The 13,946-nt window shown below is 33.2% G+C and overlaps 1 pseudogene; it reads left to right on the forward strand.

Moving 5' to 3' along the window:
- The first annotated feature begins 8,336 nt into the window (after window positions 1-8,336).
- On the forward strand, window positions 8,337-9,520 carry LOC112326916 (uncharacterized; annotated as a pseudogene).
- Window positions 9,521-13,946: the final 4,426 nt, after the last annotated feature.

Below are 13,946 nucleotides of genomic sequence, written 5' to 3' on the forward strand. Positions count from 1 at the left end.
CGAGAAACATGCGACATTACTTCTGCCCTTTACTTATTCAAGTATTATTATGCTAGCTTACTTTTTATGTGTTTTTGCGTTGCAGTAGTCTGTCAACATTTCTTGATTATCAGTTCGCCATTGTTGTGCACGCCTTCTCCTTTTGTCTTCTGGTTAAGCTACAGCTTATCTTTTCTTGCACACAGTTCTCCTTATTTTTATGCCTTTGTTTTTTCTCAGCTATTTGGCTAAGTGTCCTTCCTGTTAGCTAAGTTTTAACATATCTTTTTAGTTTGTGTTTTCCTTCACCATCTTAACATATCTTTTTTTAATTTCATCTTATATATAAAAAAAACATTTATTCTTTTTCATTTATAAAGTTTGTATTAAAATAAAGCTTTATATTTTAAAGTGTGTATATAACAGAGCACTTATTTTTTTATTTATGAAGTTTGTATAAGAATAAAGTTTGATTTATTTTTTAAATTAAAATTTTTATATAACTTAATTTTTTTTTTTTTGGAGAATAAAAAAGACCATATCCTGTTTTTAAAATAAATTACCCTGATAATGAAATAAATAAGTATCCCATGCCCAATCATGGCAAGAAACCAAGAAATACATGGTCCATCATTGCTGCTTCTTTCCAATCAAATCGGAATAAATTTTTGCATCGCGTAAGTAGTAAGGATATAATTAAAATGCAATAACACGAACTTATTATTGAAAGTCATTTTTACGATTAACCCAAATATTAATTTATGATAATAAATCTTACAATTATCCAAAAAAGTTGGATAAACATGTCATTCTTTGAACTTTTCCGATAATTATAGAGATAAATACCATGTTATACCTGCAGGAATCATTTGTTGCTAATATAAATTCCATGTATTACTTGCAGTTGAAATAATTCACATTAGTTTTTTTCTCAGGTAAAAAATATATATTTATAAAAAAAAAAAAAAAAGCAAAAGCACAATTATATATATATATATAACATACAATGCACTTATCCCTTTATTTAAAAAAGCAACTCTCGATTTTGCAATGAGCATATTTTTTATAATTGCTTATTTGCTATTGTCCACCTCTAAAGTTTAAATTTTTTTGCTAGCTTTCTAACTTTCCCCCTTTGTTGCAGGCCTGTTGTTCCAATTGTTGTTGAGCTATCTCTACATTGCAGGGAAATAAAACACCACCTTCTTCTTATCTTGCTCAAGCTAATAAAGGTGCAACTTTATTTCCTAAGTTGGCCAGCTTTTTACATATTTTATTTATTATTATATCTTTCTTTTCCATTTTATGCTCAATTATTTTCCAAATCAATTTGAATTTTTTGATGTATTCATGTTTCCTATATTTCATAATTAAATTTTCTATTCAGTTTCTTAATCTTTTACATAATCCCCCCCCCCTTTTCATTTATGTTCTCAGTTCTAACCATGTTATTAGAGTTGCCTTGATTAGAAAATTTAAAGTCATCGCCCTTACGAATTTAGTTTTCTTTGCACTATTTTTGCCCATTTTTATTTTTCTTTCAACTTTTAGAAACGACTTTATGACTAGCGATCGACAAAGGTTACAACTATTCCATCATATTGAACCTGGTGTTTCTTCACCATACAACTCAACAACCCAAATTTATAGTGAAGAAAATTTGGGTGACGAAAATTTTTCGTTCAAAGAGACAACACCATGCAACTCTGATAATCTAATTAGTGATCACTCGCTTTTACATGCAATTGATATTGGTGCATCATATTGTACTTCCTTACAAGGAAACTGTTCCATCTCGAATAATATTGCGTCCACCTCAATGGCATCAACAAGTCAGGCATATTGTGCTCATGAATTACCTAGTAATGAAAATTTCAATAGCAATACTAGCTTTGATATTAACACAACACATGCAGCAATTACTTATCTAAATCCATTAGCTGGCCAATCTGAATACCGGAAAAAAAAAGTAAGTTTGCCTTAAACTTTCATGAACTCTCAACCATTTCTATTACACCTTACATCATACATGTTTGTTTTTTTAATTATTTTTCATTTTCTTTGTAATTTCTAGGGGAAACATACGAGTATGTTGACTTTGGTGATAAGACTTTTACATGTCGCCATTGTAATGCACTTTTTTTTTGCTTCAAGAACGTCTTGCACGTTCATCCAAAAAGAATCTAGCTTTCTCGCTTTGTTGCCTTAATGGTCGAGTTTCTCTTCCTACTATGCAACCAACTCCTCCAATTCTTGATTTTCTTCTTAACCCCAACAATGGCTCTGTCTCTTAAATTTTTTTAGACAATATACGAGTTTATAACTCTATGTTTGCTTTCACATCAATGGGTGCAAAAATTGATACTTCTGTTAATGACCAGCGTGCCCTGTATGTGTTCAAGATAAGTGGTCATTGTCATCATTTAATGGGCTCCCTCTTACCTATGCACGGAGAATCATCGAAGTTTGCACAACTCTATGTGTTTGACACTGCTCACGAATTTGAAAATCGACATTTACCATTTACAGGAAGCTCCAGATCATCATCTTTAGATGAGGATATTGTTGTGGATCTTTTAAAGATGCTTGATGAAACAAATGAACTTGCCAAGCTATTTCGCAAAGCTAGAGATAAAACTCAGAATATTCAATCTATTGATTATAAACTTCGTTTGCTAAAGCGAAACCATGATTCACGTCAATATGATGATCCTACATCCAATGACATTGGTGGATTAGTTGTTGGAGATATTAGAGATTTTTTCTCTGAACGAGATATTATTATTGAATGCTTTTCAGGCTCTTTAAAGAGGATCTCGAAATTACATCCAAAATTCATGGCATTGCAGTATCCCTTTTTGTTTCCTTTTGGTGAAGATGGTTGCTCATGTAATATTATGTTTGTTGACCATGGACATGAAAACAAAAGGAAAAGGTCAAGAGTTCCAATGCGAACATATTATGCTTACCTTATAAATGAAAGGTCTGGTTGTCATAATACCATTATCAAAGGAGGTCGTTTATACCAGCAATTCTTGGTCGATGCATTTGTTAATGTTGAAGAAGATCGCCCTGATTATATTAGAGCTAATAAAAAAGATTTGCGTTCAGAAGTTTATAAAGGTATCCATGAAGTTGTGCTTAAGGGAGATACTTAAGGCTCCTCAACTGGAAAAATCATTGTTCCATCTTCTTTAACTGATAGCCCACGTTACATGATCAATAATTACCAGGATGCAATGGTTATATGCAGGGCCTATGGAAATCCCGACCTATTTATTACTTTCACATGTAATGTCAATTGGCTTGAGATACAAAGGGAGCTCAGGAAAGATTGAATTTACAAACACAAAGACAAGCCTGATATCATTACACGTGTTTTTAGATCAAAGGTTATTGATATGTTAGCCTATATAAAATTAGGCAAACCTTTTGGTCAAACAATTGCAGGTACCTTATCTTTTATTTTATTTCTTCTAAAGATTACAGCCTTCTATTGCTATTATGATTATTTATCTTGATATATTTTTTCCATTTTGTAGACGTTTGTGCGATTGAATTTCAAAAAAGGGGTTTACCACACACTCATATGTTAATTTGGTTGCACTCGAATTTTAAATGTCGTACAATCGAAGATGTTGATTCCATTGTTTCAGCTGAAATTCCTGACAAATTTACAGATCCAATATGTTATGAAATTGTTTCAAAGTTCATGATACATGGTCCATGTGGTCTTGCAAATCTAAAATCACAATGTATAAATGAGGGAGTTTGCTTAAAAAGATTCCCAAAAAAATTCAAGTCACAAACTATTTTTGATGATAATGGCTTTGTTTATTACAGGTGTCGTGATCTTAAAGACAATTTTGTTATGAAAAATGGAATTCAACTCAATAACAGATATGTTGTTCCATATAATAGGGAACTCTTATTGTGATACAATGGCCACATAAATATTGAGATTTGTTGTCAGTCAATGCTAATCAAATATCTTTTTAAGTATGTGAGCAAAGGCTTTGACAGATGTAGAGTTGTTGAAAAAGACCATACTGACGAGATCCATGCATATATGAATTATCGTTTTATATGCCCATATGAAGCAGTCTAGCATCTTCTACAATTTCCAATACATTCAAGATCACCTCATGTTGAACGACTTTAAATCCATTTGCCATTACATCAAAATATTGTTTATTCAGGAAATGAAAGTCTTCCATCAATACTTACAAAACCAGGTATTGAGAAAACAATGCTCACAGAATGGTTCACACGTAATAGAGTTGATCATGAAGCACGTCAACTTTATTACTCAGAATTCCCACATAAATATGTTTGGGATCCTGGTCAAAAGGAGTGGATTCTAAAATCAAAAGGTTTCAGTCTTGGTCGGTTGACATATGTTCACCTTGCTTCAGGAGAGGTTTATTTTCTAAGGTTACTCCTTAACCATATAAGGGGAGCATTGAGCTTTGATCATCTAAAAAATGTTTCAGGTGTTATACATCCAACATTTCAGCTTACTTGGAAGACATGGGGACTTTTAGAAGTTGATAAAGAATGGGAAGAGATCTTTTGTGAAGCCATGGCTAATGCAACATCTCCTCAAACAAAGAATCTCTTTATCAGTGTTATTCTTTTCTGTGATTTTGCTTATCCAAAAATTTTATTCAATAAATTCTGGCTCTCAATGTATGATGATATTATCACCCGTTTCAAATCTAGCTTTGCCATGCCTAATCTTAAATTATTCGATGATGAGCTTAAAAACTATGTTTTATATGAGCTTGAGCTTTTATTCAATGATGCTACCTCATCTCTTGAGAAACACAAACTTCCAATGCCTGATTAGCATTTGTTGTCCAAAAAAAAAAAGACTTTTGAGGGAAGAACTTAACTACGATATTGCGGATCTTATATGTCAGCATTCATTAGCTTTCCTGCAGCTCAATCAATATCGGCTAAATGTTTATAATTGTGTTCTTAAAGCTGTCCTTGAAAAAAGACAAGAGCTAATTTTTGTTCAAGGCCATGGAGGAACAGGGAAAACATTTTTGTGGCATACAATAATTAATCGGTTGAGATCAGATGGTTTAATTGTCCTTGTTGTAGCATCATCGGGTATTGCATCGCTTTTACTACCTGGTGGTCACACAACTCATTCAAGATTTAAAATCCCTCTTACTGTTTCAGATACTTCATCGTGCAAGATTAAAAAAAAAAGAGACCTTGCACGACTTCTAGAAATGACCTCTCTCATTGTATGGGATGAAGCTCCGATGAATAATCGATGCTGCTTTGAAGCATTGGATCGATCACTTTGTGATATCCTAAGAAATGGTAATGAATTGCCCAATAATATTGTTTGCAAAGCATCAAGTGATGGTGAGAATGCAGATATTTTGTATCCTGTTGAATTTATCAATCAACTTGAGTTCAATGGAGTGCCGTCCCACACAATTTCCTTGAGAATTGGCACACCAATAATGCTTCTATGCAATCTTAATTTATCAGCTGGTTTATGTAATGGAACAAGACTTATCGTTACACAACTTGCTGAGAGGGTCATAGAAGCTTAGATAATAACAGGTTCTTTCATCGACAATCATGTTTCTATTCCCAGGATTCTTTTTCCGATAAATGATACAAAATGTTCATTCACAATTAAACGAAGACAATTTCCTATAAGACCATGTTATGTTATGACAATAAATAAAAGTAAAGGACAATCATTGAAGATTGCTGAGTTTTTCTCAAGGAACAAGTTCTCACTCATGGACAATTGTACATTGCTCTTTCACGTGCTACCTCAGAAGAAGGACTTAAAATTATTACATGCGATGCTGAAGGGAATCATTCAATCTATACAAAAAACATTATGTACAAGGATGTTTTTTGCTCTCTATCAATGTCATAATCTCTTGGAACCACGTGTTATTTATTTCCAACCTTTTGTTCCCTATTTTATTGCTTCTTTAAGGTAATGCTTTTTAGAGAAAATAAAATTATTTTAATTGTTATTTTTTATTTAAACATGTTTCCTTTTGTTGTTTTTCCCTGTTCATTTTAAATAATATATTTGCAATACATACCCTACAATTTACAGTTCATATATTCTTTTTGTTAATATTAACTTTATTGTTTTTATCATTACTCCTAATATTTTTTTTTTGTTAATCACTTACAGGATAATGGCTCTACTTATAAAAGAAATTAAAAAAATACAACTTCTACCCTTCATTACGAGCTAGAGCTTGTCGTGTCTGGATTGCTAAATTTAATAGCCAGCCTACCAACTTTAATTGTGTTTTTGTTGATAATCAGGTAAAATTTATCATGGATACATGAGCACTAATAAATTTTATTTTCTATATATTGAAATGTTTGGATGACACATCTCTACTCATTTTAGGATATTTTCTTTGACATGACAATTTACCATTTTTTTTTGCTTGACCAAAAACAGTTCTTTGCTCCTAGAATTCCCTATAAAAAACCAAGTTTCCTTTCCTTTTTAATTCGTTACTCTAAACTTTGCTATAGTTAAATTCAATGCTATACGAAGAATTGTTTATTCAATTCCTTGGCAAAACTTTTGTGCTATTCAAATTGTAAAAAAGTATGGCATAGGGAATAATCATGTGAAAACAATGTATTTTTAACCGTGAATGCTTTTTGTATGCAAGTATTATGAAAATTGTGTGCAGTAGTCATCTTCTTTTACGATTGCTGATCTGAAAAATCTGAATGTAGTGCCAATGACAATCCTCTTGCATATATTTCGTATCTATATATAATTAATAATCATTTGTATTCTGTACATGTTTGAAAAACCACAAACCCTTTACATTGCATTTGTTTTATATAATCCATACAAAGTTTTATGCTTTCACGTGTTCCATTACTTAGCATGATTTAATAGAAGAGTTTGTGGAAGTTTTATGATCCATTCACTGTTAACTACACAGAGCCAAATAACTTTACCAGCACCCAAAATAACATTAGGTCCTAACCAGCCAACAGCCAGAATAACCTATCCCCAATGGTCTTGGATCCTGCTATGCACTGGACCCAAATGCCCTTGGGTCTTGCAATACCTCTCTCCCGAGGTAAAAAAAAAAAATCTTCTTTAAATAATTTACAAAATCTTATTACATAAAAATTATAAACCTTATTGCATATTGCATTCAAGATTCTAATCCATTTGGTTGTTCACATGGTGAACAATTATTTTTTTTCATTCCGGCATTAAACTTCTTTTTATACAGGGTGGAGCTATTCAAGCTTTAGCTAAAGCAAGGGATCTCCCAACATTTGCAACAACAATTATTGAAGGAAATCACTATGAGATCAAAGGATTCTATACTTGTGAAAACAGAACAGTGAACACAGTTACTGCCCATGATACTGTAATTGATCTCAAATCTAACACAAAAATTACACCTATTGAAACTATCCAGCCTTCTGCTCCTAGATACTACTTCAATTTTATTGACTATGCACATTTTATGACCAAATCAAAAAGATCTAGAGTTCTTACAGGTTTTCCATCTACTTCATTCCTTTAACCTATTACAAAACATTTGTAGTATTCAGTTCAATTTAACAATATCACTTAAAAATATTCATTGCTATTTTCTAAGATGTCCTTGGAAGACTTAAAGCATTGCAGCCACTCGAACAAGTTATGGTTCGTGGACAAATGCTTGAAAATAAGAGAGAATTCATTCTTAAGAACATACGGTGAGTTGAAAGATTAAATGCAGTTACTTTACTTTTGTCAAATTTATTGATCAAATTTATTTTGTATTTTCTTTGCAAGTGGTGAGGAACTTCGGGTAACTCTTTGGGATGATAGTGCCCGAGACTTTGATGAGCTCGCTCTTCACAAGCTACCTTCTCCGGTCATCATTGCATTTGCTGGATTTCATGTCACAGAATTTAAGGGTTATTTTAACTACCATTTAATTATTTTTCTTTAAAAGAAATCTTTTACATTTTTGTTCTCAATCTAACCCAAGTAATTCCCCTTTTGTTTTATTAAAAAAAACTCTTTTCTTCACAAGAAAAACCAAATCTTAACGGTACAGTTGCCTCTCTTTGGTACTTCAATCCAGACATACCAGAATGCTTAGCATATAAATATTTGTAAGTTATCCAACCATCAACCATCTCTGTTATGTCTTTATTGAATTTTTTTCTAACTATTTATTTTTTCACCATCTTTTTCCATCAATTTTGCATTCAGCTTTGCACAGCTACCTGTTGAGATCCAACAACTACCCTCATCCTCAAATGCTAGTTTATCAATGGAGGAACATATCAAAGAAAATAGGAGAACAATACATGAAATTCTTTGCATGAATCATTATGAGAACAAAGTTATTTTTTTCACCCCTCTATCATTAACTTTGATAACATGTTTCAGCTTCTTCATGTAATTAATTTTTCAAACTCATTTTACCACACCCCTCTAACATATATTTTCTTTGTGTTCCCAGCACCTGAGATTCACCTACGAAGCTTTGATTGTTGACTTTGATTTTCCTCATGGATGGTGGTATCCAAGCTGTCCAAAATGCAACAAAAAACTTAGTGGCAGCGAAAATAATTACACATGCATGGATCATGATGCTATCAACTCTCTTCCAATTCCATGGTAACTCATCTAATTTATCAATTAAGACAATATTAACCTATTAAAAAAAAAGCACAAACAATTGATATTGCTCAGGTACATTATCCTGTAGTCCTTATTAATGAACATGTCATCAATTTTATATCATAGGTTCTGCTTAGAATGCATTGTTACTGATGGAGAAGATGTCGCTAATTTCCTTCTATTTGGAAAAACAGCTGAGAATTTTTTTGGAGCATCGGCCCACCATTATGTCTATGACAAAAAATTTATTGATCCCTCAGTTATTCCGCCTGCGATGGCAGCGAAGCTAAACAAGAGCGTGATTTTTTAGCTTCGTTTTGGAACTTTCAAATCCACCACCAACAGATGTGAAATTATCATAACAAATGTCTTTGATAACACCACAAATAACAACATCCATGCTCTAGAAACACCACCTGCTGAATCCTCTACCACATCCAAGACATCTACTCCATTAAGCTCCACAAAACAGGTTCCTATATATCCATGTACCCCACAAAATATTGTCACACAGCTCAACATTGCTCCTCTTTTCTCAGAATCATCACCCCAGAACATATCCCCAATCAATGAAACAAGCCTGAGCTATGGAGCACGACGTGCACTTGATTTTGAAACTGCAGCTTAGGCAAATTTACCTTTCCCCACACACTTGCTTTACAAAAAAACAATTATCATTAACACATGGTAAATTTCATGGTTCTTGACATATGGTTCTTTTGCCATGCATCTCCTTAACTCATTGGTTAAAATAGTCATGAAAATGAGGGTGGCAGTGCAATTCAAGCTCAGGAAAATGTGCAGACCATAGCTATATTTGATCGATCACTTCCATCTCTGAAAAAACAACGGGCAACATCCTCATCACCCTCAAAGGTTTGATTTTTAACCTCACATTCTTCCATTACGTCTTATTATTATTTGTAATGCTCTGCCCGCAACTTATTACTCTTTTTTGAATTGCAAATCATTGTCACATATGATTGTTTCCTTGGTGGACGCCATGAGACTTGAAATTAATTTCACTTTAAATAAAGTTTATAATGGCAGCATAAATTGTATATAGCATAATGTTAAAAAAAAATTAAACACACTTACCTTTTATTTTCTTCCCTCATCCACACATTTTACTTCATGTAATTCACAAATACACATACAGTTTTCAACATTCCATTCCATCTGCAACAAAAAACAAAAAAAGCAAAAACATTTTTCTGCAGGCTATTTAACATGTAACTAAAGCATCAAATTATAGCAAAGTTTTTTTATTTTATTGCATAAATTATTATTCCATCTTATTTTATATTGCTCATGCTAGCAACACACACGTTTGGCACATTTTTATGTTTTTTTACATTATTTTTTTTATTGTCTTTCCATCACAGGAGAACTAGCAATTTCTACGCTAATGACTTGGATTTGGATTTCTGCAACAAGAAGATCACTACTATCTCTATAATTTTGATATAATATGCAAACAACAATGTCCTTTAAATGCCTAACAGTCTGGCAACTTATTTAAACTTTTGCTTTTGTGTATAACTTTATCTATATTATCAAACTCTTAACACTAAACTTGCCTACAATTCTCTTTTGTTATTACCTACCAATCTCTTCTTTTGCATGGATGTTATTTTCCTTCTACCAAAAAAATACTACACCTTCATGCTTTGTCACCTTCCACGCACCCTCGACTTAGTCCCCTGCCAGGTCAAGTACAATAAACTTGGCTTAGAATAATGTTCTAATAATTTAGTTATTTTATCAAATTACACTTAATTTTATATTTACTTTTATTTACAAATTACATACAGATTATAAGAAAGTTTGAACCCTCCCTCTATTTTTTTCTTCTCATACAAAGTTATCATATAAAAAAATGTTATTATTTATGTTCTAGATATTATTAATTTTTTTATAATTCAAGGTATTCATATTAAAATATAATTAATTTTATTTTAATTATTATGGCGCTTGAGCTGCCTATACTTTTAGTGTAATTACAAGTATTGATATTAAAAATATCATTATTAATTTTCTTATTATTCTTTTTTTAGCATAATTAATTTTTAGAGTATTAATAGTAAAAATATTATTGTTTATTTTGTTGATTTTATTTTTTTAGTATAATTAATATTAAAAAAATTATTATATTTTTTCTTAATATATTTTTTTGTATAATTGATAGTATTGATATGAAAAATATTATTATCATTTTAGTCTAATTAATAGTGTTGATCTCAAAACTATTATTATTTGTTCTCTTAATATAATTAATAGTATTAATCTCTAAAATATTATTATATTTGGTGTAATAAATAATATAATTTTTATAATAATTCATATTATTGCCACTAAAAATATTATTATTTGCATTATAAAAATTATAGTATTTTCATTAAAAATTATAAGACCATAAATATTATTATCATCATTAATAAATTTTTAAAAACTGCTATTACTATGAAAAAAACCACATTGAGACACCTGGCGCTTGAGTTTTCTCCTGAGAGCGGACAGCCCAAGCGCCACGTGGCGCTTGGCCTGACTACTCTTCGCTGCAGTCCAAGCGCCAGGTGGCGCTTTGGTTTGGGCACTCATAGGCATGGCCCAAGCCTAGCCTTGGGCCTAGCAGGATGCGCCACCTTGCGCTTGGGCGGGCTGAGGCAAGAGCCTTACCTGAGCGCCACCTAGCGCTTGGGCGATCCGATGCGAGGGTCAGACCCCAGCGCCACCTGGCGCTTGGGCGATCCGATTAGAGGGGTTGACCCCAACGCTACCTAGCATTGACATGCCAGGGGCTGACCAGAGCGCCACCTAGCGCTTGGGCGATCTAATGCCAAGATCAGACCCCAGCGCCACCTGGCGTTTGGGCGATCTGATGCGAGAGTCAGACCCAGGTGCCACCTGGCATGTGTGTTTATATAATAATGTGTTATAAATATTATTTTTTCTCTTATAGTTCAAAATGTTCATATAAAAAATATTTTTATTTATGTTATAAATATTATTATTTTTATTATCACTCAAAGTATTGATATATATTATTAACTATTGTAATTATGCTTGAAATTCTTCATATAATTATTTAGGTTATAAATATTATTATTTTTATTATCATTCTAAATATTCATATAAAAAATATTATTTGTGCTATAATTATTTTTAGTTTTGTTATGATTAAGAGTGTTAATATTAAAAATAATATTACTTTTTTTAATTATGATTAAAAGTATTAATATTTGTAACACAAATAATACTATCTTTTATATGAATATTTTAAATTTTAATAAAAGTAATAATATTTTTTAACCCAAAAACTATTCATTATGCAAATAAAACTATTTCTAATATTAATACTTTTAATTATGATAAAAATTAAAATATTTAAAATCCTTAAGTTAAACCCAATAGAATTGGGTCACGCTAGACCTAATAGAATTGGGTCAGACAAGACCCCATAAAATTAGGTGATGTCAGACCCAAGCGCCACCTTGCGTTTGGGCGATCCGATGCCAGGAGTTGAGCCAAGCACCACCTGGCACTTCGGCAATCCGATTTAGGGGCTGCACCAGCGCCACCTGGCGCTTGCACGATCCAATGTCAGGGATTGTCATGCCAAGGGCTGACCCGAGCACCACCTGGCAAATAGGCGATCTGATGCAAGGGATTGACACGTCAGGGGCTGACCCGAGCGCCCCCTGGCGTTTGAGCGATCTGATGCCAGTGGCAGACCCCGGCGCCACCTGGCGCTTGGGCGAACCGATTCGATGCAGGGGCTGACCCAAGAGCCACCTAGCGCATGGGCAATCCGATGCGAGGGGCTGACCCAGGCGCCACCTTGCGCTTGGGCGATCCGATGCAGGGGCTGACCCAAGCGACACCTGGCGTTTGGGTGATCCGATGCGAGGGTCAGACCTAGGCACCACCTTGCGCTTGGGCGATCCAATGCAGGGGCTGACCTAAGCGCCACCTGGCGCTTGGGCGATCCGATGCGATGGTCAGACCCAGGCGCCACCGTGCACTTAGGCGATCTGATGCCAGGGGCTGAGCCAAGCTCCACCTGGCGCTTGGGCGATCCGATGTGAGGGTCAAACCCAAGTGACACCTTCCGCTTCGGCGATCCGATGCCAGGCACTTGGGCGATCTGATGCCAGGGATCGACATGCCAGGGGCTGACCCGAGCGCGCCTAGCGCTTGGGTCTTCGCAAGACCCAATTGGCTATGGCAGCCAAAACGCCACGTCCCGCTAAGGAAAACCCGAGCGCCACCTGGCGCTTGGAACGCCCGAGCGCCACCTGGCACTGTGGCTGATTCAATGCTCTGGACAGACCCCAATGCCACCTGGCGCTTAGGTCTTCGCAAAGGGCACCATTGGTTATAGCAGGCCCACCGCCAAGTGGCGCTTGGGTCTGGGCGCATCCACGTCCAACCGCATGTGTGTTTATATAATAATGTCTGTTATAAATATTTTTTTTTCTCTTATAATTCAAAATGTTCATATCAAAAATATTATTATTTGTGTTATAGATATTATTAATTTATTATAACTCAAAGTATTAATATAAAAAATATTATTATTTGTATTATAATCATCCTTGAAATTCTTAATATAATTATTTATGTTATAAATATTATTGTTTTTATCATAATTAACAATATGAATATTAAAAATATTATTATTTGTGTTTTAAATATTATTATTTTTATTATAATTAATATTATTAAAAAAAATAATTAATAAAATTGAAAAAACAATTATTATTAATATTAAAAAATATATTATTTTTTATATTACAGATTTTTTCGGTAGTTTTTATGAAAATAAAAAGTGAGCCCGCTGTGTAATGCGGGGATTATAGATTTTAACAATAGTTTTTATCAAAATAAAAAGTAAGTCCGCTGCGTAACGCGGCCATCCAAAATTTGATTAAAAATAATTATTTATTGTACCGTAGAAAACTTGGAATTTGGTGTTTTAATAAAAAAAATTGCAAAGATTTTATTTTGCCATCATGAAGGAAATAACAATAATTGGTACAGATATTGAAATTTGCATGTAAAAATACCATATGAAATGTGCAAAGTCAATAATTTGTTGATTTTTAATTGGGCAACATAATTTATTTGAGTTTGATATTTGTTGGTTTACCGTGATCTAAAAAAAAGCCCTGATATTTAGTTGGTTCTTAATTTTACGAGCGTTTATTTTTGTTATAATATAATTATATTAAAAAAATTGTTAAGCCTGATTAAACTCAGGTCACAGATTTGTCTAGTAAATTTCAATTGATTTGGAATCAAGCTT

The sequence above is a fragment of the Populus trichocarpa genome, chromosome 3 (genome assembly GCF_000002775.5).
Source record: "Populus trichocarpa isolate Nisqually-1 chromosome 3, P.trichocarpa_v4.1, whole genome shotgun sequence".
Taxonomy (NCBI): Eukaryota; Viridiplantae; Streptophyta; class Magnoliopsida; order Malpighiales; family Salicaceae; genus Populus; species Populus trichocarpa.